At 36.2% G+C, this 27,795-nt stretch overlaps 2 long non-coding RNA genes across 2 annotated transcripts in view; one reads left to right on the top strand and one right to left on the bottom strand.

Moving 5' to 3' along the window:
• LOC141405946 (uncharacterized) overlaps positions 1-12,986 on the top strand; it is a 54,259-nt gene extending 41,273 nt beyond the window's left edge. The window contains exon 3 of the long non-coding RNA XR_012413291.1: positions 7,498-12,986. This is a non-coding gene — a long non-coding RNA (uncharacterized lncRNA). The remainder of the gene's footprint in view (positions 1-7,497) is intronic.
• LOC141405906 (uncharacterized) overlaps positions 1-27,795 on the bottom strand; it is a 162,502-nt gene that overhangs the window by 86,535 nt on the left and 48,172 nt on the right. The window lies entirely within an intron of this gene.

Below are 27,795 nucleotides of genomic sequence, written 5' to 3'. Positions count from 1 at the left end.
AAGTCCATACTTCCTGAGAAAATGGTCCGAAAGTTGTATGTGCAAGCATGTGCAGTGGATACTGCGTTGATCCAAACTTTGCATATCGCAATATTTCTTCGAATCTTAGATAAAGTTTGAAGTGTAAAAATATTCGCCAAAGTGGTTAGTAATTTTGTATCTCGCAATATTTTGTCCAAACTTAGATGAAGTTCAAAAAAGGACCATATCGAACCACACCTTTGGGTACCTCCTGAACAAAACTTCAACATTTTTATTTAAGTACAGTTTAAGGTCTGTTCGAGAATTGTTTGGCAATTTTTAGCGAAGACACTCCTTGTGGTCCTGTTTACAGCGATGTTATGTTTTTCGTGGGCACGTTAATGCCTCCAGACATAATAGTCCAAAAGTTCTATATTACAGAGTGACCAACTGACATGACTGGTGAGCGCAATATCTTTCGAATGGAATGACACCCAAAATAAGACCTACTTCTAAAATGGACTATGTCGGTACATTCATTCAGGTACCTCCTCCGCAACATTTTTGAGCATAAATATAAATCCATATTTTTTGTCGGCAAGTTCATACGTCAAAAGAGGGCCACAGAGAGACGTCTTGCCCAATCCATCGTATTTTCTATATGACAGTATTATCGGCATGACGTAAGCTTCACCTTTTCTATAAAAAGTCCAAACAATCCAGATGCTAATTTGCAAATATTGTCCTTAAAAAATTTTGCGGGGGTTTGTTTTTCTTTTCATTTAGGATTTTTTACAAGGAATCACCTTAATGAGAATCTCATCCTCGCTTTGGACCCGACTTATTAAATGGTGAACCTCAGCTTCAAGGATTACAAAACTTTTTTTGAATATTATCAGTACGCTCTTTAGCCATAAGGCTGAGGGTAAACAAACAAAAAGCTAACGCTAAGGCTTTGATGCTGCCACAAGAAGGCGCACCTGCAATAACTCCATGATAATTATTTTTTCGTTCAGTCTCCTGTACTTTTTGACTATGCGTACGATTTATACAACAAAGAAGTGATTCGTATCGACTTTTGCTCTTCGCATTGATTTAACGGTTGAAACAGTCTATGGGTGCATTTGGTCTACCACAACGGGATCAATTTGGTAACTTTTTATGGGATCTAGCGAAGTGTCTTTCCTCATGTCTATTGAGAAGTCTGAATCTTATGCTATTAATTCCCACGGGTTTTTGCCGCCTCGAAAACTATCAGTCTCATTCTGTTGTCGGATGTTTTATTAAAGATACTAAAGGCAACGAAAGAAAGTTCGGCCAATTATATTCACATTTTTGATATTGGCAATAAAATTGCTAACTAAAATTTTTATGTCAAGCCTGAAAAGAGATATATCGCTATATACATTTGGTCGTGGTCTTCTGTTGAGAAATGGGCAGAGATACATCTGTTGGAGAAGAATACAGCTTTGTTCCATATTGTTGGTCTTTCATTCACCTGAATGAATCTAGCGCATCATCCCGCATTTTGGTGCACACGTGCCCCTGAAGAGACCTCGCACACAACTCATGTATACTAATCGCCATTTAGTTCAGAGTGGTACAGATGTTTTCTTTTTGATCACCTTTTTTTCAAGTGAACTAGTTCGTTCGTTTAGTTCAATCGTTCGTCAATAAGCTCTTCTAATAAAACTGATTAAATTGGTAAAGGCAAAGATGTGCTGAACTAGATTGGCAATCGTTCCTTCGTTGATCGTTCGTTTATCTTTCGGTTGGGTCTCAGTGAACAATAATTAACTATTTTAATGCATCGTTCAATTGAATTAATTTGTTTGTGAACTAAACAGAAAACGATAAAGAAGGTTGAGCTGCCGTTTGTTTAGCTGATGTTTAATTTAATCAATGCATTAACGCAGATGTTGTCTACGGGGAGAACGAAATTTACGCTCTCGACACAAAGTCATTACATTTCTAGTGGTTGCTGATACCTGATCTAGTGGCGTTGGATTTTAGTATCCGGGAAACTACAAAGCTATAATCAATCTCATGCCTAGTTTCATTGCAGCAATAATAGAGTGCTGCAATGCAGTTGTATCGGACTTGTATATTTGAAATACATCCACCAAAGCAGATTCGATGTGCAGATTCGCAGTAGTAGTGATTTAGGATGGGTTACTAAACTAACATATACTTCAGTGACTTGTATAAAAGCATGTGTCCGTAGCAAAGTTTTCCTCGCACTGATGACTTTCGTGATGGAAAAGGGATGCAGTCAATCTGCTGCTGATATGATGTGAGGCATTATTAGCTCAATTGCGGTATTTACGTCGACACTTTTTTTCCTTTTTTTTTAAACTCTTGCCTCTGGAGGAAATTAGATTACATTCAAAATGCTTTCCTTTAGACTGTTGTGGATTTTGAAACGTTCGTGTTCTTTCATTTCCTTTATCATTAACAACAAAAAAGATCTTTAAGCTATTTTGCTCTTTAGTGCTTTTTCTACCATTTATTTTTCTCCACAAAATGCAATTGATATGTCTGTTTATGTGACAGCCTTTCTGCTCAAATTTTGGCATCATTTCAAAATGTTGTTTAGATAAAACAATAATGGTTATATATGGACAAAACTAATAATAATAAACAATAGTTTTAAAAGGGGGCCAGCCCAGAGTCACTATCATGACCAGATGATACTCAAAATAATTGTCCCTATTAAATATTTAAGCATCAATATAAACAAGTGGATTGTGAATAGAGAAAAAACAACACATTTGTTTGAGGCAAACTGAAAAAAAATTTTTGGAATTAATTTCAATAGATTATTTATATTACAATTTACCTTCTTATTGAAATAAATTTATTTTATTATAATGTAATTAATTAAATACATATTGTAAAAAATATTTTTATATTTTAATTTGGCACCTGAAAGTATGCCCAACAATTTTTATTGCTCATAAAACCAGCCAAATTAAATGAACACGTTCGGAAATAGATGGTGCTACTGTATGTAAATTAGTATTAAGTAGAGTTGTTTCGTTCATGAACGAACCGGCTCAAAGGAACGACTCCGTGAAAAGAACGAAGGGATCCGTATCCAGCTCATTCGTTTATATCGTTCATTTAGACCGCTAATAACTAACGATATTCACAAATGTTTTATTGAACGAAAAAGAGCCAAATAACGAAGTGAAAGATCCGGATCTTTTTGGTGAACGGAATGAAAAAGATCGATCCGCTCAACGAACGAGATTGTCCAACACTAGTATTAAGCAGATTTTTGCAAATTTGACATCTCTCTTTTGCTCTTATTAGGACGAGGGTCATTATATATGAAAGTTTTTAATTGATTGATTTAATTGAGCTATCATGACCTAAGGAGTTTGTATAGAAAAAGTGATATCTAGCGAAGTCTCACACATCCACCCAATATGCCACGATTTTTCGCTGGTGGTTATTCAGCACATCAAACATATTAGATGCGATTTTCTAGACAATGAAAAAAGTTTTATTAAATTAAATTTTATTAAAAATTATTAAGTTTAAAACTTCTTGAAATTATGTTTTAATTTTGCGCCGGAAGGTATGTCCCTCAAACCACTTACCAAATAAAATGTAAATGTTCAATCATAGATGGCGTTCCTGTACGTAAAATGATATCAAGTATTTTTTTTATTAATTTTCTCGTTTAGAGTTAAGCTTGATGATCGGAAATCTTTTGCAAATTTTGGCACCACTCTACAAGAATTTTCCAAAAACCACATTATTTTTTAACCTTTCTCATCAGACATGTCTCTATAAGTCAATGATTTTATATTCAATAAAAGTGGGTTTCACTGTTACCCGCCGAAGTCAATGATTTTAATTTTATGGATAGAAGACCTTTAAGAGGTGTTCTATGGATAGAAGACCTTCAAGAGGTGTTCTAAGGATAGAAGACCTTCAAGAGGAGTTCTATGGATATAAGACACTCGAGAGGTATTTATGTATAGAAGAGGCCTTCTATGGATAGACGATCATTAAGGGGTATTTTATGGATAGAAGACCTTCAAGATGTGTTTTTATGGATAGACGATTGTGAAGAGGTATTCTATGAATAGAGGGGGCCACCGTGGTGCAATGGTTAGCACGTCCGCCTTGCACTCAGAAGGTCTGCGGTTCGAATCCCAGGCCAAGCAACATCAAATTTTCAACGGTGGCAAAATTCCCCCCCAGTAACGCTGGCGACATTTCCTGAGTATTTAAGCCATGAAAAACTTCTCTACAAGTGGGTCGTAAGACACGCCGTTCGGACTCGGCAATAAAAAGTAGGTCCCATATCATTGAGCCAATATGAATCGGCGTGCACTCATTGATATGAGAGAAGTCTCCCTTGTCCCATCTAGATGTTTGTGGAACAATTATTATTATTATTATTATTCTATGAATAGAGGACGTTCAAGAGGTATTTTATGGATAGAAGACATTTAAGAGGTGTTCTATGGATTGAAGAACTTCAAGAGGAGTTCTATGGACATATGACCTTCAAGAGGTATTTATGTATAGAAGAGGCCTTCTATGGATAGGCGATCATTAAGAGGTATTTTATGGATAGAAGACCTTCAAGAGGTGTTCTATGGATGGAAGACCTTCAAGAGTAGTTCTATGGATAGAAGAGGTCTTCTATGGATAGGCGATCATTAAGAGGTATTTTATAGATAGAAGACCTTCAGGATGTCTTCTATGGATAGACGATCGTCAAGAGGTATTCTATGAATAGAAGACGTTCAAGATTTCTTCTATGGATAGGCGATCGTGAAGAGGTGTTCTATGAATAAAGGACGTTCAAGAGGTATGTATTTTATGGATAGAAGACCTTTAAGAGGTGTTCTATGGATAGAAGACCTTCAAAAGGAGTTCTATGGATATAAGACACTCAAGAGACATTTATGTATAGAAGAGGTCTACTATGGATAGGCGATCATTAAGAGGTATTTTATGTATAGAAGAGCTTCAGGATGTCTTCTTTGGATAGACGATCGTGAAGAGGTATTCTATGAATAGAGGACGTTCAAGATGTTTTCTATCGATAGACGATCGTGAAGAGGTATTTTATGGATAGAAGACCTTTAAGTGTTGTTCTATGGATAGACGATCATTAGGAGGTATTTTATGGATAGGAGACCTTCAAGATGTGTTCTATGGATGGAAGACCTTCAAGAGGAGTTCTATGGATAGAAGAGGTCTTCTATGGATAGGGGATTATTAAGAGGTATTTTTTGGATAGAGAACCTTCAAGATGTCTTCTATGGATAGACGATCGTGAAGAGGTGTTCTATGAATAGAGAACCTTTAAGATGTCTTCTATGGATAGACGATCGTGAAGAGGTCTTCTATGAATAGAAGACGTTCAAGAGGTATTTTATGGATAGAAGACCTTTAATAGGTGTTCTATGGATAGAAGACCTGCAAGTGGTATTCTATGGATAGAAAACCGTCCAGAGGTATTTTTCAAATAGAAGATCGTCAAGGGGTATTTCCTAGATAGAAGACGTTCGAAGATCGTTTTATGTATGGAAGACATTCAAAAGGTGTTTTATAAATAGCAGACTTTAAAATATGTCTTCCATGGATAGATGATCTTCAAACGGTATTCTATGGATCATCAGATGTCTTTTATGGATAGAAGACTTCCATTGTAGATCTGTTCTCTCTATGGATACAATAACTTCAAGGGATGTTTTGTGGATAGAAGGCTTTCAAATTGACTTCTACGTATTGAAAACAATCAGAAGAGTTCTTCTATGGATGGAATACCTTTTTAATAGAAAATATAGTTGCTTGTCCGTATTACACTAATTTCATGACAATTGTCTGCATACAAAACAGAAAAAAAATATTAATATAAAATCGTTTGAATTTTGATCTGTAGAATAAATTAAACCATAAGAAAAAAACACAAAACAGACCTTACGAAAAAAATTAACATAACAACTGAAACAAAAGCTATGTAAATTATTATAAAGATCATATGTCAATGCTTGAGCTTTGAGTTGATGACAAAAATTCTCACACAAACACACACGTATACAGACAAACAAAACCCCTTAAACAGACAGACAGACTTATAACAAAATATTCACAATGACTTTTTAAAGGAGAAAAAATAAAATAAACACGGAATTTTTATACTGCACAAGGTATACGATGAATATTTTGTGTGTGTTCGTTTTTTCGTGTTTCTCATTCATTCTGTTTCAGTACGAGTACGCGTTGTTTTTTTTTTTTTGATATGTACATATTTTAACTTTTAGTATGAAATGTAAATCCCGTCATAGACAACCAAACGACCGAACGGCCAACAAACCAACACCACCAACAAAAAACGAAAGCAAAATGTGGAAAAATGCTAAGTAAACAAAAAATACTTTTAAAAACTATGTTAAAAAGAGAATATTTGTATGGTGGTGCTGCTGCACAGAGGAGAAGAACATCTAGACATCCATCCATCCAGCCAGCCAGCAATCGAGGTATTATATGAATATCATTAGTAGGGTTGCCGTTTTGAATTTAATTTTTTGGCAAACATTTTAGATGAAAGTGGTTTATTAAATGTTTAACAAAATAATTTTACCCAGAAAATCCTAGAAGGATATAGGAGATTTCTCTCATTTTAAATACTACAGCCCGATTCTATTTTTGGTTCAATGAAGTGGCGTTTCCATCTTAACGCCGAGTCTGAGTCTAGACCACCCAAGGTCTAGACCACTCAGGTTGCAAAGACCTATGTATCTATCAATGGTTTAACCAGAGAAATGGGGGATACCTTGGACCGTCTTAATCGGCTTCCTTTGTGGCCTCAAATATCAAATGCTCAATATCTTAACTTTCTTCATTATCCAACATTCTTCATGGAATAATATTAATCCCTAAACCACACTAAGTTTATGACCAGATGTAGTAGTAGTGGCGCCCTATCCCAACACAACTTATCGGTTTTTCTCAGGAATAAGTTTCTAATGAAAGTCACTGAAGGCATAAATAAATTTTAATATTTAAACCATTTCCGACCAATTTTTATTTGGTGGACTGAAAAGAGCAACCAATCATTTAGGCAACCAAACCACCATATAAACACATAACGACATACCTATTTACCTAGATATGTTGATACACATACATATCTATGAGTGTTGCTGCATTTATGAGAGTTGAAACTACCGGAAAAAAATATTTAAAAAAATATTCAACTTAAAAGAATTTTTTCATCAAAATACAATGGTATAAAATTTCGTTTCGTTGTTGTTTGTTTGTCATTTTTTTAATATTATTATTTTTTGTTGCTGTTGTTGCAGAACAATTTACATTGCCTACGAATAAAATGAACATGCATAACACACACACACAAAACGAACAGCCATCCATCCATCCATTCGTTGAGGCCAAGGAATATATTAACATTTCAATTGAATGTGACATATTTTAATTTTGTTTCTCCCAAAAAAATAGTTGATTCGAAAAATAAAACGTTTGATTTTTTATCTTCTTGTATTTCAGAATGTTTGCATATGTTCAACGATTGGATTCTGCCTGGATATTGGTCACTTGTGGAGTGAACGTTACATTTGTTAATCTCTCGCTTACTGGAATTATACGAGCTGTCCGTTGTTATCTTTTTTTTCTCGAATTCTGGCCCAGGTCAAACCAATCAACATTATTTTGTTTGTTAAATTTTGGAATTGTATCCATCAATCCATCAATACACACACCCATGCAAGACACTTATGGGAAGGATAATAACACAGTGTTATGTGTTCGATAGGGGAGAGGGTGGATATTAAATAACCTATAATTGGTAAGTAAATAAAATGAATTAATTTTGTAAAAAAAAGAATTTAAATAAAATGTTGTATCGGAAAAAAGTGAAGGGGAAGAGATAGGAAAATATAATAAATACCGTTAAAGTTTAAAATATGTATGTATGCAGAATCAGAGGCGACAGGGGTTGTTCCTGCATTTGATGTATATATGACACCTTCAATAGGTCCTCTATAAACAGGATACCTTCAAAAGGTCTTCTATGGATAAAATACCTTCAAGAGGTCTTCTAGGGATAGATGACCTTTAAGAGGTTCTCTATGGATAGGCGACATTTACGAGGTGCTCTATGAAAAAGACCCTCAAGAGGTATTCTTAGGATAGAACACCTTCTATGGACAAAAGATCCTCATGAGGTATTCATAGCATAGAACACCTCTTGAAAGTCCTATATGTATAGAAGACCTTCAATAGGTGTTCTATACTCAGAGCTCTTCTAGAATAAAAGACCATCACAAGGTTTTCCAGAGCCAGAAGACTTTCAAGAGGTTTACTAAAGACAAAACACCTTGTAGGGGTCTTCTATGAACAGGAGACCATTAAGAGGTATTCTATGGATGGAAGACCCCCACGACTCCTTTAAGGACCTCCTTCACTAGAAAGCCTTTACGAGGTCTTTTTTACCTTAGGGATGAAATACATCCAAAGCTGTTTCAGGTAAAGAACACCTTCAAGATATCTTCTAGATGGAATCTATGAATAGAAGACCTTCAAAAGGTCCCCTATGGGTAAAAGATTTTCAAGAGGTCTTATATGGACAAAGGACCTTCAAAAGGTCTTCTAGATACTGAGGAGGTCTTCTATAGACAAAAACCCTACAAGAGGTCTTCAATGAGTGGAAGACATTGAAGGTGTTTGAATAATTACAAGTATTCTTTTATGGATAGCAGACCCTGAAGTGGTCTTCTATAAAAAGAAGATCTGCTAGAGGTCTCCTTTGTACAGAAGACCTTCAAGAGGTCTTCTAGGGACAGAAGACCTTCAAGAGGTATTTTATTGGCTGAAGATCTTCAAGAGGCCTTCCATGGATAGAAGACATTTAATTGGTATTCTATGGAAAGAAGGTCTTCTAAGGACAAAAGTCCTTCAAGAGGTTTTTTATGCACAGAAAATCTTTAAGAGGTCTTTTGTGGATAGAAGACTTTCAAAAGGACTTCTGTGAACAGAAGGCCCTCTATAATTCTTCTACGAATAGAAGACCTTCAGGAGGTCTTCTAGGGTCAGAATACCCTCAATAAGTCTTCTAGGATAGAAGACCTTTAAAAGGTCGCCTACGGACAGAAAACATTCAAGGGGAATTCTATGGATAGAAGACCTTCAAGAGGTCTCCTATAGACAGAAGACCTACGAGAGGTATTCTAAGGACACATGGCCTTCAAGAGGTCTTCTATTGATAGAACACCTTCCAGAGGTCTTCTATGGACAGAAGTCCTTTAACAGGTCTTCTGTGTATAGAAGACCTTCTAGAGGACTTCTCTGAACAGAAGATCCTCAATAGGACTTCTGTGAACAGAATATCCTCAAAAGGACTTCTGTGAACAGAAGATCCTCAAGAGGACTTCTTCGAACAGAAGTTTCTCAAGACGACTTCTATCAACAGAAGATCCTCAAGAGGACTTCTCTGAACAGAAGATCTTCAAGAGGTCTTTTATAGACAGAAGACCTTTACGAGGTCTTCTTTACATTGAGGACCTCCAAAAGGTCTTTTTGGGTTAGAAGACCTGCAAGAAGCCTTTTTTGTATATAACACCTGCAAGAGGCCTTATTTTGGATAGAAGACCTCAAAGAGGTTTTCTAGATACAGAAGACATTCAAGAGGTATTCTATTGACTGAAGATCTTCAAGAAGTCTTCCATGGACAGAAGATCCTCAAGAGGTCTTCTATGGATAGAAAATCTTCAAGAGGTCGTCTAGGGACAGAAGACCTTGCAGAGGTCTTCTATGGATAGAAATCCTTTAAGAGGTCTTCTATGGATTGAAGACCTTCAAGAAATCCCCTATGGACAGAAGATCTTCAAGAGGTCTTCTAAATACAGAAGACATTCAAGAGGTATTCCATGGATAGAAAACCTTCAATGGGACTTCTGTGAACAGAGGATTCTCAGGAGATCTCCTATGAGGACTTTTATAGATAGAATATCTCCAAGAGGTCGACTAGAGAAGACATTCAAGAGGTATTCTATTGACTGAAGAACTTCAAGAGGTCTTCCACGGATAGAAGACCTTCAAGTGCTATTCTATGGAAAGAAAACCTTCAAAAGGACTTCTGTGGACAGAAGACCATGCAGAGGCCTTCTTTGGATAGAAGTCTATGAACAGAAGATCTTCAAGAGAACTTCTCTAAACAGAAGATCCTCAAGAGGTCTTCAATAGACAGAAGACCTTTAAGAGGTCTTCTTTAGATAGAAGACATCCAAGAGGTCTTCTTGGGATAGAAGTCCTGCAAGAGAATTTATTTGTATAGAACACCTGCAAGAGGCCTTATTTGGATAGAAGACCTTCAAGTGGAAAGAAAACCTTTACAGAAGAACAAAATATCCTCAAGAGGTCTTCTATGGATAGAAAACCTTCAAGAGGTCGTCTAGGGACAGAAGACCTTACAGAGGTCTTCTATGGATAGAAGTCCTTTAAAAGGCCTTCTATGGATTGAAGACCTCCAAGAAGTCTCCTATGGACAGAAGATCTTAAAGAGGTCTTCTAAGGACAGAAGACCTTCAAGAGGTCTTCCATGGATAGAAAACCTTCAAGAGGACTTTTGTGAACAGGTATCCTATAAAGTCTTCTATAGATAGAAGATCTCCAAGGGGTCATCTAGGGACAGACGACCTTTAAGAGGTATTCTATGTACAGAAGACCTTCTAGAAATCTTCTATGGATGGGACACCTTCAAGCGGTCTTCTATGGATCGAAGACCATCAAAAGACCATCTTCTATAGAAGTAAGACCTCCAAGTCGTATACTCTCAAGAGTCTTCTATGGATAGACGAACTTCAAGTGGTCTTCTCAAGATGGTTAGAAGACTCTCAAGAGCTCGTATAACCTTTGAGGACCTCCTGCTCATCTATGGGTACACGAACTTCAAGAGGTTTTCCATACATAGAAAATCCTTCAGAGGTGTTCGATAGCTAGAAGACCCCCGAGAAATCCTCTATGGTCTTCTATGCACATAATACCCCCAAAAGATCTTTTATGAATAAAAGTCTTTAATAGGCCTTTTATAGATAGAAGAACTAGAAGAAGACTTCTCCAGACTGAAGAACTTAAAAGGGTATTTTAGGACAGAAGACTTTCAAAACGTCTTATATGGTTAGAAGGGCTTCAAGAGTTCGCCTAGACCAGTGATGGCCACCAACAACAACTTTCCTATGCCCGCGGGCATACGACACACACGTACACTGTAAACACATTCGTTCGGTTAATGTATTGCTTACGTTTCCACTCACACTAGCGCAAGTTATAATCTGCAAAAGTGTGTTTTTGGCCATCACTGGCCTAGACCATCAAGAAGTCTTCTATTGATGAAAGGCATTCCAGTAGTCTTCTAAAGAGATCTTCTATAAATATAAGACCTTCATCAGGAAATCTACAGATATAAGAACTTGAAGAGGTTTACTATGGAAAGAACACCTTCAAGGGGTATCATACTGATAGTAGACCTCCTACGTATAGAATTCCTTCTCTGAATATAAGACTTCCTTGGATAGCAACGGCCATAGAAGACCACTTATGGTATTTTATGGATAGAAGACTTTCAAGTGGTCTTCGATGGACCGAGTAGACTTTGATTAAAGACCATCAGGTGATGTATCAATAGAAGAACTTCTAAACATCTTCTTTGGACAGGACACTGTGAATAGGTCATCTGTGAATAGAAGTGCTGACTTCCGTATCATCAGTTGCTTGGCATATGACTGCAAATGTGTGAAGTATTATGTTTCTTAACGCCGCAGTACTTAACAACTGCGAAGCTACGTATTTCAAAAAGTCAAAAATACACATTTTTAACGCAGGTAAAGAGCAAACATATATCATTTTCATTTCTTAAGCTTTTAGTTTAATTTTCGAGAAACAATGCATGGGTGTGCAACTGAAATATTTTGACGACGTTTAAACAACACAAAGCACCTGACGATACGGAAGTCAGGCAAGATCTTCTAGAGCGTTTCTATGGAGAAGGATTTCAACAGAGGTTATCTCCTTGATTCAAGAGGGTATCTCCCTGAGTTAACCCTTTTACCAACATTGGAAACAAAACACTGTGCATTGTCGAAGAAGTCACTCAGAAAAAGCCTCAGATAACTATATTAGTGTATAAGGTTACACACATGTACACACCTACGAATGTTTGATTGTGTGTGTGAGAGCGTGTGTATTTTTACAGATGACCCCCAATGATTGATTGACATTTATAAAGTCACACAGAAAACGAATGAAAGTTTCATTCATTCAGAAAAAATAACCGTGCACTCGCACTCGCACACACACACAAAAAGAGACGCACACACTTGGATTTACAACTACTAGTGTGTGACATAAAACGGAAGTGACTGTGGCGGTTGTCAAACGGATATTCGAGGCATAACTTATGTTGTTCACATACACACATACACATACATATATGAACATGTGTCAAAGTTTAATCCCATAGTGTTGTTGATTAAATAAAAATAATTATTTGGTAAAAATGGTAAATGGAAGAGGAGGAACAGCAGCAGTAACAGCATCCGAAAAAAGGGAGAATAAAAATGCCAGTGGTCAATATATCCATACATGGTGTAACCGGAAATGTAAGCAAGCTCGTTTATTTCCACACACACTCGGACATATACTCGTACCTTTGTATGTATGGTGGGTATGTGAGTGAAAACATAAAAAATAATAACACAAAGTAATTGTCCAGTAGCAGCAGTATCATCATCATTGTCAACATCAACAGCTCTACCCCTGTAGGGCTGCTGGCTGGATGGTTGACTTGGGTTGTTGTTACTCGGTAATTGTATTAAATGTTTTGTGTCAATTTACACTTTTCACTCGAATGATTTTCACACCCCAGCATAATACAAATATAAGGAAAACCCCCTCTCTCTCTCTCTCTGCCCAGAGCTCTTTCTTTTCCTCATCCTCTCTTTTTCTCTCTGCTTTACTAGAAGATATCACGAAACCAAAAATTCATCACTCATTCACTTTTTTTGTGTGTGAGAAGATGGAACGAAAGAAAAAAACCCCATCATCATTGGATTCATAAATGGGGGAAGGTGAGTGCAAAGCTTTAAGTTCAGATTGTTTAGTGTGTGGCATTGCCTGAGGAGAATGGAAGGGATGCTGTGGATATCTCAAACACACACAAAATACGAAACATGTGTTCTCTATTTTGTTTTTAAATGCTGCAGCGCGATATGCAAAGCTCTCTTCACGTCGTCTCCTCTTCCTGACCCATTGGCGCGGCAATGCTTGGTGTTTCATAAGTTTTCATTTTTGGTGTCATTGTGACGTATGACACCGGTGTATTCGTACCCTTATCATTCTCTCGCCCCGTGTGATTTTCTATACGACTGGACGGAGAACTGATAAGGGCTCGTATCGCCGCTACAACAGAAAAATAAAAAACTACGAAAAACTATAGAAAAAAATAATCCTTACTAACAAATCCACTGATATTGGATGATGGCAACAAAATCCTTTGACTTTAAACCCATGTGGATAACAAATTTTGTGGACAGCCACAAGTTCGGATGTGCTTTTAGATGCGATGATGATTTTTTTTAAACAATGTGAAAGTGTGGAAATGTTTTTTAAATGTTAAAACGTGTTTAATTAGTTAAATTTAGTGAATAAGAATTTTGTGTGAATTGTCATGTGAACGAACATTAGACCAAATGTGAAATGGTGGACAAGTTTATAAAAACTAAAAACAAACAAATAAAATAAGTGTTTTAAATTTAAAGTGTTGAGTATTGAATAATGCTTTAGAACTATGAGAACAACTAAAAGATTTAATAGATTTCTCAAATTTGTTTAAAAAATATATTTAAAACTAAAAATAATTGTGTAAATATGATGTGAATGTTCAACAAATGAAATAGTGGAAAAGTTTGTAAAAAAAATGGATAAACAAATATAATGAATTTAACATGTTGAAGAGTTGAATAATGTTTTAGAACAACCTATGTACGTAGTAATAAAAAATATTAAACAGATTTCCCAATTTTGTATAAAAATTTAATTTAATGGTTTTCCATATAAAATGTATTTCTAACTGAGTATATACACGGTGCGCCTTAACTAAATTTAGTTTTTGCGGGTTCTGAGACTAAAATGTTCATAGATGAGAAAAATCAAAAAAACAAAAAAATCGCCAGAGGAATTTTCAAATAAATCGCGGTCAAAGTTCACATTTTTGGGACTTTTTTAGGTTTTCACGATTTTACTTGGAAACCACGAGCCGTATCATAATGGGACTGAAGAAAATGTTGTAGCAGTGAAAATTCTCTATAAGATTGACGTTAATGACTTGTTCCTAGGATTTAAAATTTGTGCGATATTGAAGTTCAAATTGGGACAATGGACTGACTGTATCGCCTCCTTATAAAACAATGTCATGCACGGAGCGCCTTAACTTACTTTAAGTGAAAACAGCTTACATCTGGGATGTTTTTGTGCATTCTGAAACAGCAATGTTGTTGGATGAGAAAAATCCAAAAACAAGAAAAAATCGATGATTATACTTGCGCTCCAAAATCCACTGGATTTCACGAAATCCTGAAAAACACCCCGGTGTTTACACTTTTTTTGTTGATTTCAAACATATCACAATAAACAAGGTATATGCATATGCGCAGCTGATCGAACATGAATTTTCAAAACAAAATGCTATAAATTGAATTAGTCACCAAAAAAAAAGACAATATAGAACTTTACAACTTTATTTCGAAAATGATCGTATAATTATCTATATATCGTATTAATAGTACTAACAAATGGAAAAAAATAATAATAAATGATTTTATCGTTGAGACATCATAATAATAAATTTTGATAGATAAAAGCCGTGTTCGGAACTTGTGTTTTCTGCAATACAATTTTGGCCCAGTAGAAACTAGCAACATGTTCTTTGCCATCTAAATATGATAGCTGATACCTACGTTGAATTTGACATTTCTGCTGTAGTTTTTACAATTTCCGTAATTTTTCCGTTACCGTATTTTTTAAGAAATTTGTATGGGGAAGCAATTTTTGACAATTCGATCTTTTTTTTCTAACATTACCATTAAAAAAGTACGGAAACACAATGAAATATAGCATTGTAACAAAGTAATTTAATATTTTTTCACATTGTTTACAAATTTTGATACTAAAATTTTTTTCTTGCAGCAATTGACCATCTACCTTGTTTATTGTGATAAGTAAAAGTGTTGCAACTTTTGGTACTTTTTTAGGCCAAATCGGGGTTGTATATCAAGTGTACTGTGATTTCGATGTTGATTTCGCTGAAATCACGAAATGAGATGATTTCATTTTTGTATGCGAAATCATTATAAATTTTGCTTAAATCCGAGCGAAATCACGAAACGACGCCGCATTTTTATGGCATTTTTAGGTTTTCACGATTTTGCTTGGAAACCACAAGTCCTATCGAAATGAAGCTAATGAAAATGTTGTAGCTGTGAAAATTCTCTAGAGGATTGACGTTAATGATTTGTTCACAGGTTGTACCATTTTTGAGATAAAGAAGCTCAGGTTTCATTTTTAGGTTTTTTTGCTAGGGTTTCGCGTTTCTGCATTAATACGGCAAGTCTTATCGACCGGCTGTACCATTTTTTAGATATATATGTTTAAGTTGGGAAATTGAAGTCATGGCATTCAGGTATGTGATGGAAAATGATTCGACTCGTTTTGCCATAAATCGAAATCGTATATTTCTAATTTTGGTGAATACTTTAATGAAATTGAAAAATATATATCAACAAAGGCAACTCGCTGCAAATCGACTCTATTCGGTTTTCATCACATACCTGATTGTTTTATAAGGAGACGATACAGTCAGTCCATTGTCCCAATTTGAAGTTCAATATCTCAAAAATGGTAAATCATAGGAAAAAGTTCTAAGGTTCTAAAGTCTTGTAGAGAATTTTCACTGCTCCAACATTTTCTTTAGTCCCATTACGATACAACTCGCGGTTTCCAAGCAAAATCGTGAAAACCTAAAAATGCGAAGTTTGACCGCAATTTATTTGAAAATCTCGCCGGCGATTTTTTTTTTGATTTTTCTCATCTATGAACAATGTAGTTTCAGAATCCGCAAAAACTTCCCAGGTGTAAGCACCTTTCATTTAAATCTAGTTAAGGCGCACCGTGTACTCGTATATGGTGGTTCAATTATTTGGAGATTATTTAAAAAGTGCAACCAAAAACGTTTAAGAGAATATTAACTTGATCAAACACTGATTAATCGAAAGTCATAACGTTAAAATGGTACGAAATATGAATGTGAATTGAAAATCTCAAAGTGTATGGTTCATTTTTGAATTACTTCATTTTTAGCATAGCGCAGTTCTCAATTTCCCAAAAAAGCAGCCCACATATCGATTTTTTTTTATAACACTGTGTGTAATTTTTTGAGTCATGTTTTATTAACCATATTCTGACACCGCAGTGTGATAGAACACCAAAAATGAGAAGACACGTGTTTCGCCGTTTTTCCCTATCTCATCAACTTTCGCGGTTATAAGCCTCCAAAGGTTTGAGGCTTTGATGTAAAAAGGGCCATTTAGTCAGGACTATATCTTCCAAACCGTTACGAAATTGTCTTGAAGAACAAAAGCTGTGAACACATATAAACCATCAAACTTCATCTGCAAGGCCAAAATCGCCATGGTCAAATTTCTTTTAAAAATTTTCTCAAGTTTTGTTATACAGCTATCAAACCGATCAAATTTGAAGCAAACATCCAACTACAAAAATGTACATTAGATCTCAATAAACGTCTTTCTACAATATACGAACCCTGAAGGAACAGGTCTTAATGGTCAAAATAGCAAAACAATTGCGATTTTTTTTCTCGGCTTCTGCTCCATAGATATTAAACCGTTTCAAATTCAAGAAAACAATCAACCACACTAGTGTAGCAAAGGCATCACCAAACAACTTTCTCGAATGTGCGAAATGTCTATGAACGGTTCTTAATGGTAAAAATAGCAAAAATCTTTTGAAAATATCCAATTTTTATACCTGTTTCTCCGACTCGGGTCCAAAGATACGCAACCGACCAAAAATTAAGACTACAGTCAACTACAAAAATGTACCTTAGATTTCAACAAACAAGTTTCTAGAACAAATGAAGATTCTAGGAACGATTCTTCAAGCTCAAAATTCGATTATTTTAGATCATTCTTTCCTGTTCAGGTCCGTAAATAACAAACCTTTCAAATTTCCTTGAGTTTTTAACAGTTTGTTATTTCCAAACCTGAGCAGGGGGAATGTTAAAAAATTAAATTGTTCGTGAATTTCAACCCTAACAATCATTCCTAGAAACTTCATATGTTCTAAAAAGTTGTTTCTTGAAATCATAGGTACATTTTTGTGGTTGACGGTATCCTCAATCTTTGGACCAGAGTCGGAGAAAAAAGTTTAAAAATTGGATATTTTCAAAAGATTTCTGCTATTTATACCATTAAGAACCGTTCATAGACATTTCGCATATTCGAGAAAGTTGTTTGGTGATGCCTTTGCTACACTAGTGTGGTTGATTGTTTTCTTGAATTTTAAACGGTTTAATATCTATGGAGCAGAATCCTAGAACAGAGGATAAAAATCGCAATTGTTTTGTTATTTTGACCATTAAGATCCGTTTCTACAGAGTTCGTATGTTCTAGAAAGATGTTTATTGAGATCTGAGGTACATTTTTGTAGTTGGTTGTTTGCTTCAAATTTGATCGGTTTGAAAGCTGTATAAAAAACTTGAGAAAAAAATTTAAAAGAAATTTGACCCTGGCGATTTTGACCTTGCAGATGAAGCTTGATGGGTTATATGTGTTCACAATTTTTGTTCTTTAAGACATGAGCTACAACTTTGCCTCTGAGATAAATTCAAATTTCGTAACGGTTTTTAAGATATAGTCCTGACTAAATGACCCTTTCTACATCAAAGCCTCAAACCTTTGGGGGCCTGTAACCGCGAAAGTTGATGAGATGGGGAAAAACTGCGAGACACGTGTCCTCTCTTTTTTGTTCTTCTATCACGCTGCGGTGTCAGAATATGGTTAATAATTTTCGTGCTGCACAGTGTAAATTTAAACTAAATACCTTTAAATGCGTGTAGTTATGAAAGTAAGAATATTTTTTGTCTGTAACCGGTAAAAGTGACGTTCGTTGAAAATTTACTCGCAACGTTTTGCAATCTCAAATTTTAGTCGTTTAGAAAACAATTAATATACCCAATAACAAGAACAGTATTTTAATAATTATTGTTGGTAATTGTAATGAATGATATATCAAATGTGTTTAAAATATTCAGTGCTGCCAATTGTGCATTTGGAAAAAAATTCTGTTAAATATGACGCTAAATTTTTTGTACTCAATTAAATAAGGAAAATTACACTGTACAACAAAATTGATCTTTTTTTTATATTACAAGAAATCCCGCACAGGTTATGAAAGAAGACACGTGTATCGGCGTTTTGAAAGTTTACGTCGAGAAGTAACCTAAATAGGCGTAGCAAGTTTCGCTCATTTCTACATGTTTTGAAATATTCGACATCAGATTCCTTGTAATCCTTGCATTTTATGTATAAAGTGTCTTTGGCAATATTACTGACAACAATGCGTGGTATATTTGTATGAAAAAAATTAACCCTCATGCGAGTCTCTAAAGGGGTCTTTTTGGTCCATTTTTCAAAAAACGTTTAAAAACTCCTTTAAAATGAGATCGATTCAAATCAAAATATTCCACAAAATTATTAGTCATAAAATTTTACGATAGGTCCCCGGATACACCAAAACTCTAAATCGTACCTAAACGCCAGGAATCTGCCAAAAGTAAAATCACGTTTTAATGTTGTACTTTATCTGAGTTTATTAAGTTTTGTCCCACAAAACTTCATTCTAGATAGAAAACGTCAATGACAGAAATATTCTCCATCAAATTTCAATATAAGTCGACGAATAAATGAAATATGTATTTACAATATATATCAAGAAAATATATAAATCAAGTTTGCCAACAAAACACCCAAATATTTTTTGAATAAATAAGTTTTGTTCTTTTTTCGGGTTGATGCATGAAAGTAATATTAAATTTAGTTTCAGACGAAAGTTGTCAAAAGAAGAAATATTCTACACAAAATTTCATTGCAAGTCCCAGAACAAACTAAATACCTTAGTAAAATACTTTGTTGAGAAAATTACGTTACAAAATTAGATATTATAGGTAGAAATTATTTGTTAAACTTTTAGACTCTTAACTAAAATTTATTCCAAAATATTTCACTTTGTGGGGATTGTGCCAAAAGAAGAAATGTTTCAAATCAAGTTTCATTATTAGTCTCCGAACAAATGGAATTTTTAGCTACAATATATAACATCTCCAGAAGCTTTCGCTATTTGTTATTGTGTGAAGGGGTAGAACTGAATTTTTGAAATTCAGTATTAGAAGAGCAGTAAGTTGGTGCTTAGAATGGAGAAGGAAGTTTTGGAAATTCGTACTCATGTATACCATATTTATTAAATAGTACTATAATTGGTTTTGGGAAAACAGATGGCGGTGAAAATGAGAAGCACGGTTGGGACATTCGATGGATATAAAGAGGAAGGGGCTAAATTTTGGTATTACGTAAAGCGGTTATTTAGATAAACAGTTTTCTAAAAGCAATTCTGGAGGTCGCTGTGGGCTGAGTTATAGATGTTGTGTTAGAAATACCTACTATTAAGGTAAGGTCACATTAGGCATAATTTGCTTCAGCGACCGACAGTGTGCGCTAAATGAGAGCAAGTGAGCATAAATTTCAATACATTATTTACGCTTACTTGCTCTTAGAAAAGTGCAAAATACTACATTGGTATTGGACCACCAAGTAGAGCTACAACTGTAAAATTGAAGTTAAAGTCATGGGTTTGAAAATTGTACTGAATATTGTACCATAGGTTTAATGTTAACGCGAATGCGGTTTCTAAATGATGCACTGCAATCAAGTTTCCACAAAACATCGCCATCTTACACGGTTACTTGCTGTTGTTTTTGCATCTTCCCATGTAAGGTTGTCTTGTCATTGTTCTTGGGTTATTGTTCGTCGCCAGGTGTTTCTTGGTCGATCTCGATTTCGTCATCCTTGGGGATTCCATTCAAGCACCATCCTTGTTATGCTATGAACATTTTTTCTTAAGGTGTGGCTAATCCACCTCCATTTCCTACGTCTAATCTGCTTTTGTATGGATTCCTGGTTTGTTAAGTTCCACAGTTCGGTGTTACATATGGTGTTGGGCCAGAATATCATGCATATGATCCAGAGGTATTTGTTTATGAATACCTGTAGCTTTTGTGTGATGGTGTTAGATACAAGCCAGGTTTCTAGAGTTGTGCCAAAGGAACTATATGGAACTATCTAGTTCACTTCGCTGTTCCAATAGCCCACAATTTTTCTTTGAACGAACTGCGTATACTTACTATCACACGTTATATTTCATGATGTTACTCATACGTTTTGGAACTAGTACAAGGAACTAGGAACTAGATTACCCAACTCTACAGGTTTCACTGCCGTATAGCAGAATCGATTTTATACATGCTTGGTTTACCTGGATATAAGTGTGCTCCTCCGTACAACTTGCAGTCGTCCAAATGCTGCCCTCGCTTTATTTAGCCTATTGATAACGTCTGTTTCTCCACCACCATTCGTTGTTACAGTGCGTCCAAGATAACCGAGAACCGAACATATTCAATTACTTGACATTGTAACATGATGTTTTCTGTACTGGTGTTGTTTATTTTCATGATTTTGATGTTAATCTCAAGTCCAACATTGCGGGCAAGTCTCTCCAGGTCTTCTAATTTTGACTACATGTTGGATATTTTGTGAGAGAGGAGACAGATATCATCCGCATAGTCTAAGTCTTCGAGTTGTCGTGAGAGATTCCATGTTATGTCTCTTTCCTGAGAGCAGACTTCATTCATTATTGAGTAACAGAGGGCATCCTTGCTTTACTCCCGCTTTTGTGAGAAACGGTTGACTTATGTTCCCGTTGTATAGAACTGAGAGTTCTGCAGCTTCGTACATCGCTTTTATTACTTGGATTATTTTCTGGGGTACTCCCTTTTTGCTCAATGCTTTCCATATGCCAGTCCGTCTGATGGGGTCGAAGGCTTTATTGAAATCGATGAACGGTAGATACATAGATTGTAGGGTGTTGGCTGGTCTACCAGCTTCTATTTGGTATGATGCCAGCATGTTCATCTCTCAGAATGTTTTCAATTTGCCTTTGAATTCTTCCCAAGCCGATGTGATGTGTGGTCGAAGTAACTCATCCTCGGTTCTGGAGTCGATCTGTAGAGCTTCTGTGGTAAACCATCATCTCCTGCTGATATATTACTTTTAAGTTGTTCTATTGCCTCTTTTATTTCGTTCAAGCTGAGAGGGTTACAGGGTATATTCAACGTATTTTCTCTTGGACTGCTATTGTACATTTCGTTATTTTCAATGGTGTTTCTGACGCTACTAATTTCTTCGAAATGTTCTCTCCATCTTTGAATTAATTCATCATTGTTCGTTAGTAGCCTACCATTACGATCTTTTACTGCTTGGTTCTTGGTACACTTTCAATTTGTGACACTATCAATTGTCCGGTGTACTTTTCTCATGTTATTCTGGCTTGCTGCTTTCTCTGCTGTTTTTGCCAGATCTTCTAGGAACTTTCTTTTGTTGTTCTTCAACTGCATCTTAAGTTGACCTCTTTGAGAAATTTGGTTCCAAGTGTCGTCTGATATCCAAATGTTTCTCTATTTTTTGACTACGCCCTATAAATCTTCCGCAAACTGATGATATGTTGATGTAATATCTTTCCATGTGTGGTGTTGGTTTGTTAGCCACTTGCCGTGGCTAGGGTGTTTCTGGTTGTGTTGTCGCATATGATGAGCTCCTGGTCGCTGTCAATGTCAGCACCTCTTTTGTTTCTGAAGTCTGACAGGGAGCTCCTCCATCTTCTACTCATGCATATGTGATATATCTGGTTGCGAGTATTGGCGCTCGGTGATGTCCATGTGTATTTATGAGTCTCCTCCTGCGGGAAGATGGAGCGACCAATGACTAGCTGGAATATTTGACACAGTCCTAAAGTTCTACCGATAGCAAGAGTTCTGTCAACTTTTATTAAAACTTTTCATTCATAATTTTGCGTTTTAATGTCACCGATTTTGTCGGTGCCACTCTGGTGCAATGGTACGCACACCCGCCTTGCACGCAGTAAGTCGTGGGTTCGATTCCCCGGCCAGGCAACATCAACATTTTCAACTGTGGCAAAATACCCCTCAGTAATGTAGGCGACATTTCCTGAGTATTTCAGCCATGTAAAACTTCTCTATAAATTGGTGTCGAAAGACGCGCCGTTCGGACTCGGCTATAAACAGTAGGTCTCATATCATTGAGCTAATATGAATCGGGGTGCACTCATTGATATGAGAGAAGTCTCCCCTGTCCCGTCTGGGATGCTTGTGGAACAATAATATTATATTTTTGTCGGTAACTCAAAAAATGTGTTAGAGAATTGTACTACTGGACGTCTCCATTAGGATTATTGAGCTTTGATTTCAATGTCGTAGCCATACAACCACGATTTGTCCAAATTTAGCAATTTTGGAAAAATCTTCGCTGCCTCACGTTTCATGCCTAAAACATCCATAAAAATTGCTCGGCACAACCCGAACGATATAACAATTTAATATTCGATAGTGATTCGACGTTATACAAAATCATTTTCTTCACAGCTTCTATGTTTCCACCGGTTGTTGACGTGCTGGGGCGACAAGGATGAGCATCACTATTGACGGCCTTCCTTAAACCGGTTATAACGCAATTGAACTTGTGTTCTGTTCATAGTAGACTCGCCAAACGCCATAGCTTGTATTGAAGAAGTGATATCTAGCAAAGTCCACACACATCCAACCAATATTCTACGATCGTTTCGCTGGCATATCAGATGTTATCCTCGACATAGGTCGAGTTTGATAACGTCTACTTATACGAAACTTATTGCAAATTTGCAGTTGTACAGTATTTTCGAAGCGTTTTTTTATCAACCCAGTGTCTCTTTTGGTCCATATTTTCGTATAGTAAAAATCGAAGAACACACTAAACCACTACTAAACTTTTTGTACCCTCAGCCTTTAGGCTAAAGATGGTATATACACTTTTAAATAACACTGTGCAGCAGCATTTTTGGGGTGGTGAAAAATTCCATTTGGGAATGAAAGCCCTTGATTAGTATATGAAGAACCCAAAAGGAAATTTTCGCAATAGGTCAAGTTTCTGAGATATCGCGTGATGAATTTTTTGATTTTTCCCCTATAATAGTTGGGAAAATAGCTTCATATTTCTCTTTGGTGTTATTGCAGCTTCGTTTTAAGAATACATGACTTCAGTCAAATCGATTGACGAATCTTTTTGTAGAATATTCCATTCTTCTAACTGACCACAAGATGAGATTTTTCAACATCCAAATATTCTACAAAAATGTTGCTCAGAAGATTTTAGGTATGGTTTGAATTATATCGGGACATGTTTTTGACATCGTGAACATAGCACATCCTTTGTAACTAGCGTTGTGGTTTTCTACACAGTAACTACATGTCTTGTAACAGTTTTGGACGTTGGCAATTGGCGGCTTTGTGGATATTTCCACACTTGACGCAAAGAGAATGTAGTTTGCGGTAGGTTTTCGTATTTCCGCATTTTTGGCAGTTGGTACATTGCGCAGATCCTTTGCGATTTAACAGTTCCTCTAAGGAATCCTAAATCATAAATAGATTTGATTTTCATATTTTCTTGCTTTGGAATATTCGTATGTTAACATAACCTTGAAAATTGGCTAGGGATTTTTTTCGTTGAAAATATTAAAGATGAATTTAACCTGTTAACAATCCGCTTCCAATTCGCTTCTTATTTACTCTGTCAATGGCCTTAAGTACTTAAAAATCCAACAAATTACCAACCAAAATTCCTGATTAGCATGATAACTATCGAGAGGAGTAACTGACATAAATCCAATCTTTGCACATCGTAATATTTTTTTTAAACTTTTTCACAAGTTCGAATATGGACTATATCTCACAATACTTCCTGTACCTCCCTCACAAAAGATCAAGAGCCCCACTCAAGTGAAGTTTGAGGCTTTTCGAGTATCGGTTTGAAATTTTCACCAAAGTCCATGCTTCTTCACATATAGCCCGAAAGCTCTAACAAATCCTGGGATGACCAACTAAAATGGATGACTTCGAAATATACCTTAAGACAATTATTTATATTTTAAATTAAAATTATTAATACTGTAAAATGTTCAGTTTTCACTATTACCATATGACAATGGTGTATTTGTATTTCATTCACTTTCCGCATACGAAGTAGCTGACATTTTCCTAGTATATCATACATATCGAATAACAAGTGAGCAAAGGCTATAGTCGGGACGGAGCCGACCATGTGATACCCTACACCACTACCCCTGTGCATAAGCTTTTCACTGGTAAACATTTCTTTTAGGGAATATAATCCGACTACCACCAAAAATAATATGCCTCTTTCTCTCTGGGACCCCCATAAGCAACCAAAATTACGTGACCATCCGATCAAAATTACGACCTGTAGCTTGATTGCAAAAAATGGAAGAATTGGATGCATTACCGACTATTGTGGTATCTCCCTTGTTTGACCACCTTCGCCAACCTGCTTTACACCAATGTAAATGTAATATTTTCTTCTTCCATAGACAGGCTTTGCGGTTGGTATACCCCTACTAGAAGCCGATATATTCACAAAGAAAAAAACTTTGAATTTGTCTCCAAATGAGTTTTTCCCCAGAATATTATCCGACCCCTAAATATTATCCGACTATCACCAAAATCAATAGGCTTCTTCCTCTGTGGGGCCCCCATCTACCCCCAAAAATTTTGTCACTATCCGATCAAAATTCCAACTTGTAGCGTGATTACAAAAAATGGAAATATTGGGTATATTACTGAATTTTGCAATATCTCGGTTTGCTCACTTACGCCAACATACTTTGCATCAATATAAACGAGATCTTTTCTTCTGCCATTGAGGGGTATTCCTTTTGGAATACTCCAACCAGAAGCGGAGATATTCGCATAAAAACACGTTGACATTTCTCCACATAATCTTTTCGCTTAATCCGACTCCTGAATATTATCCGACCATCACCAAACTAAATAGGCTTCTTCCTCTGTGGGACCCGCATCAACTCCCAAAAAATTCGTGACGATCCGATGAAAATTGCGACCGATTACAAAAAAACCGTGATTACAAAAAAATTGGAAAATAGGACGCATTATCGACTATTGCCATATCTCTGCTATTTGACCACCTACGACAACCTGCTTTACATCCTTGTAAAGCTGATATTTTCTTCTTTCCTTGCCAGGTTTTGCTTTAGATGTACCTCTTAAATGAACAGAGATATTGGCTTTGAAATAAAACGTTGACCTTTCTCCAAATAAGTGTTTGCCCATTCCGACCCCTGAATATTATCCGACCATCATCAAAATCAATAGGCTTCTTTCTCTTTGGGACCCCCATTAACCCCCAAAATTTCGTGACGATCCGATCAAAATTGCGACCTGTAGCGTGATTACAAGAAAATCGGAAAATGGGATGCATTATCGACTATTGCCATATCTCTGCTATTTGACCAATTACGACAACCAAATTTACATCGTTATAAAGGTGATATTTTCTACTTTCCTTGACAGGTTTTGCTTTTGATATACCTCTTAAAGAAACAGAGATATTGGTTTTAAAATAAAATGTTGACTTTTCTCCAAATAAGTGTTTGCCCATTCCGACCCCTAATTATTATCCGACCAACACCAAAATCAATAGGCTTCTTCATCTGTGAGACCCCCATTAACCTTAAGTTTTCGTGACGATCCGATTAAAATTGCGACCTGTAGCGTGATTTCCAAAAAATAGAAAAATGGGATGTATTACCGACTATTGCGATATCTCCGTTATTTGGTTACCGACCTACGCCGACCTAGTTTGCATCATTGTAAAGACGGGATCTTCTACTTTCATAGTCAGACTTTGCTTTTGGAAAGTTTTCAACCAAAGCTGTGATATTCGTCAATATAGTTAAAATCGCAAAAATGAAAATTGGGGTTTTATTTGCTACTATTGTTATATCTTCGTTGTTTGATTACCTACGAGCACCTGCTTTACATCATTAGAAAGGTGATATTTTCTTCTTTCATTGCCAGGTTTTGTTTTTGGTATACCCCGTATAGAAGCTGAGATATTCGCTTTGGAAAAAAACGTTGTCATTTTATCCACCTAAGTTTTTTGCCCTTTCCGACCCCTAAATATTATCCGACCATCACCAAAATCAATAGGCTTCTTCCCCTCCGGGACCCCTATCAACATGCAAAATTTCGTGACGATCCGATCAAAATTGCGACCTGTAGCGTGATTACAAGGTTTAGATGGACAGACGGACAGACGGACGGACGGACGGACACACATAGCCAGATCGACTCAGCTCGTCGAATCATTCATTTTGATATATATATGTATGGGTCTACGACCATTATTTCGATGCGTTACAAACTTTTTGGCCAAAACCAACTTATAATACCCTCCCCACATAGTGGTGTAGGGTATAAAAATGGGACAAGTAAGACTTTTTGGAAAGCGTATATTATTCTATTGTACTTTGCATCCTTAAAAATGCAATAGAACAAATCCTTGCTCAGACTTGTAACATTAAACAAAAGAAAGAAAGAAAGTAATACTCATATTCATTTTCCAGGAAAATATATGAAGTATCAAAGTGTCATAGCTCATTCCTGATACAGATGATTCACTATTACAAACAAAAAAATATGCAACAGAATTTCCTTATAATCTCCTTTACTTCTGGCTGGAACACAAAAAACCCACACACCCACCAACCAGCAACAAAGAAAAGCTATAACAACAACAAAAAAAACTGTGATAATGTCTTTAAATCCTTTTCCATATAACTTTGCTAAGATATAAAGAAAATTAATGATTCTTCTATTCGTACGAGGACGATGACGACGACTACAACAACACCTTCGCCCAGGTTTCGCATTTGTTTCGCAGCAAAAGAATTGTTTAACAGTAATTTGAAAACTTGTACAAAACCACCCAAAATGATTCATGGCTAAGAGAACAGGACCACATACAACACGCACGCATCGCATATATGCGAACATAAATAATAACCAACCTCCTCCGCCTCCACGGGCGGAGAAGATACGAAGAAGAAAAAACCCAAACAGGCAAGAAAAAACCAATTCAACGACAACACGCAGCAGTACCTCCACTACCATGAATCATGTAGAATGACAAAATAAGAAACAGTGTGGGAAAATAACGAATAGCAAGCAATGGAACTATCAGCTCTGCAAGGTGTTTGACAAGATAGTAAAGGTGTGCAGCAGTCGACGAGATGTTTGCCAAAACTAGTTTAGTATCTGGAGACCGACCACAACAGCCACAGGAGTAGCAGCAACAGCAACAAGGTTGTATGTTTGAATGTGGGCTATACTTTGTGTGTTTGTGTAGGTGTATTTCCAATATATATGACAGTTAAACGACCACAAGAACACCACTAACACAAAAAGAAGTTGAGGTAAAACGCCCCCATCTTCCAACATTGACAGTAACTTTGCCAACTGGGACTCTCTGGCCAGATACCCATCCCCAAGCACATGTTGGGAATTCTGGCAGGATACCA

Source organism: Musca autumnalis, unplaced genomic scaffold (genome assembly GCF_047663935.1).
Source record: "Musca autumnalis isolate F117 unplaced genomic scaffold, ASM4766393v1 scaffold_5, whole genome shotgun sequence".
NCBI lineage: Eukaryota > Metazoa > Arthropoda > Insecta > Diptera > Muscidae > Musca > Musca autumnalis.
Note: the sequence above shows the minus strand (reverse complement) of the source record. Positions and strands in the feature narration are given on the sequence as shown.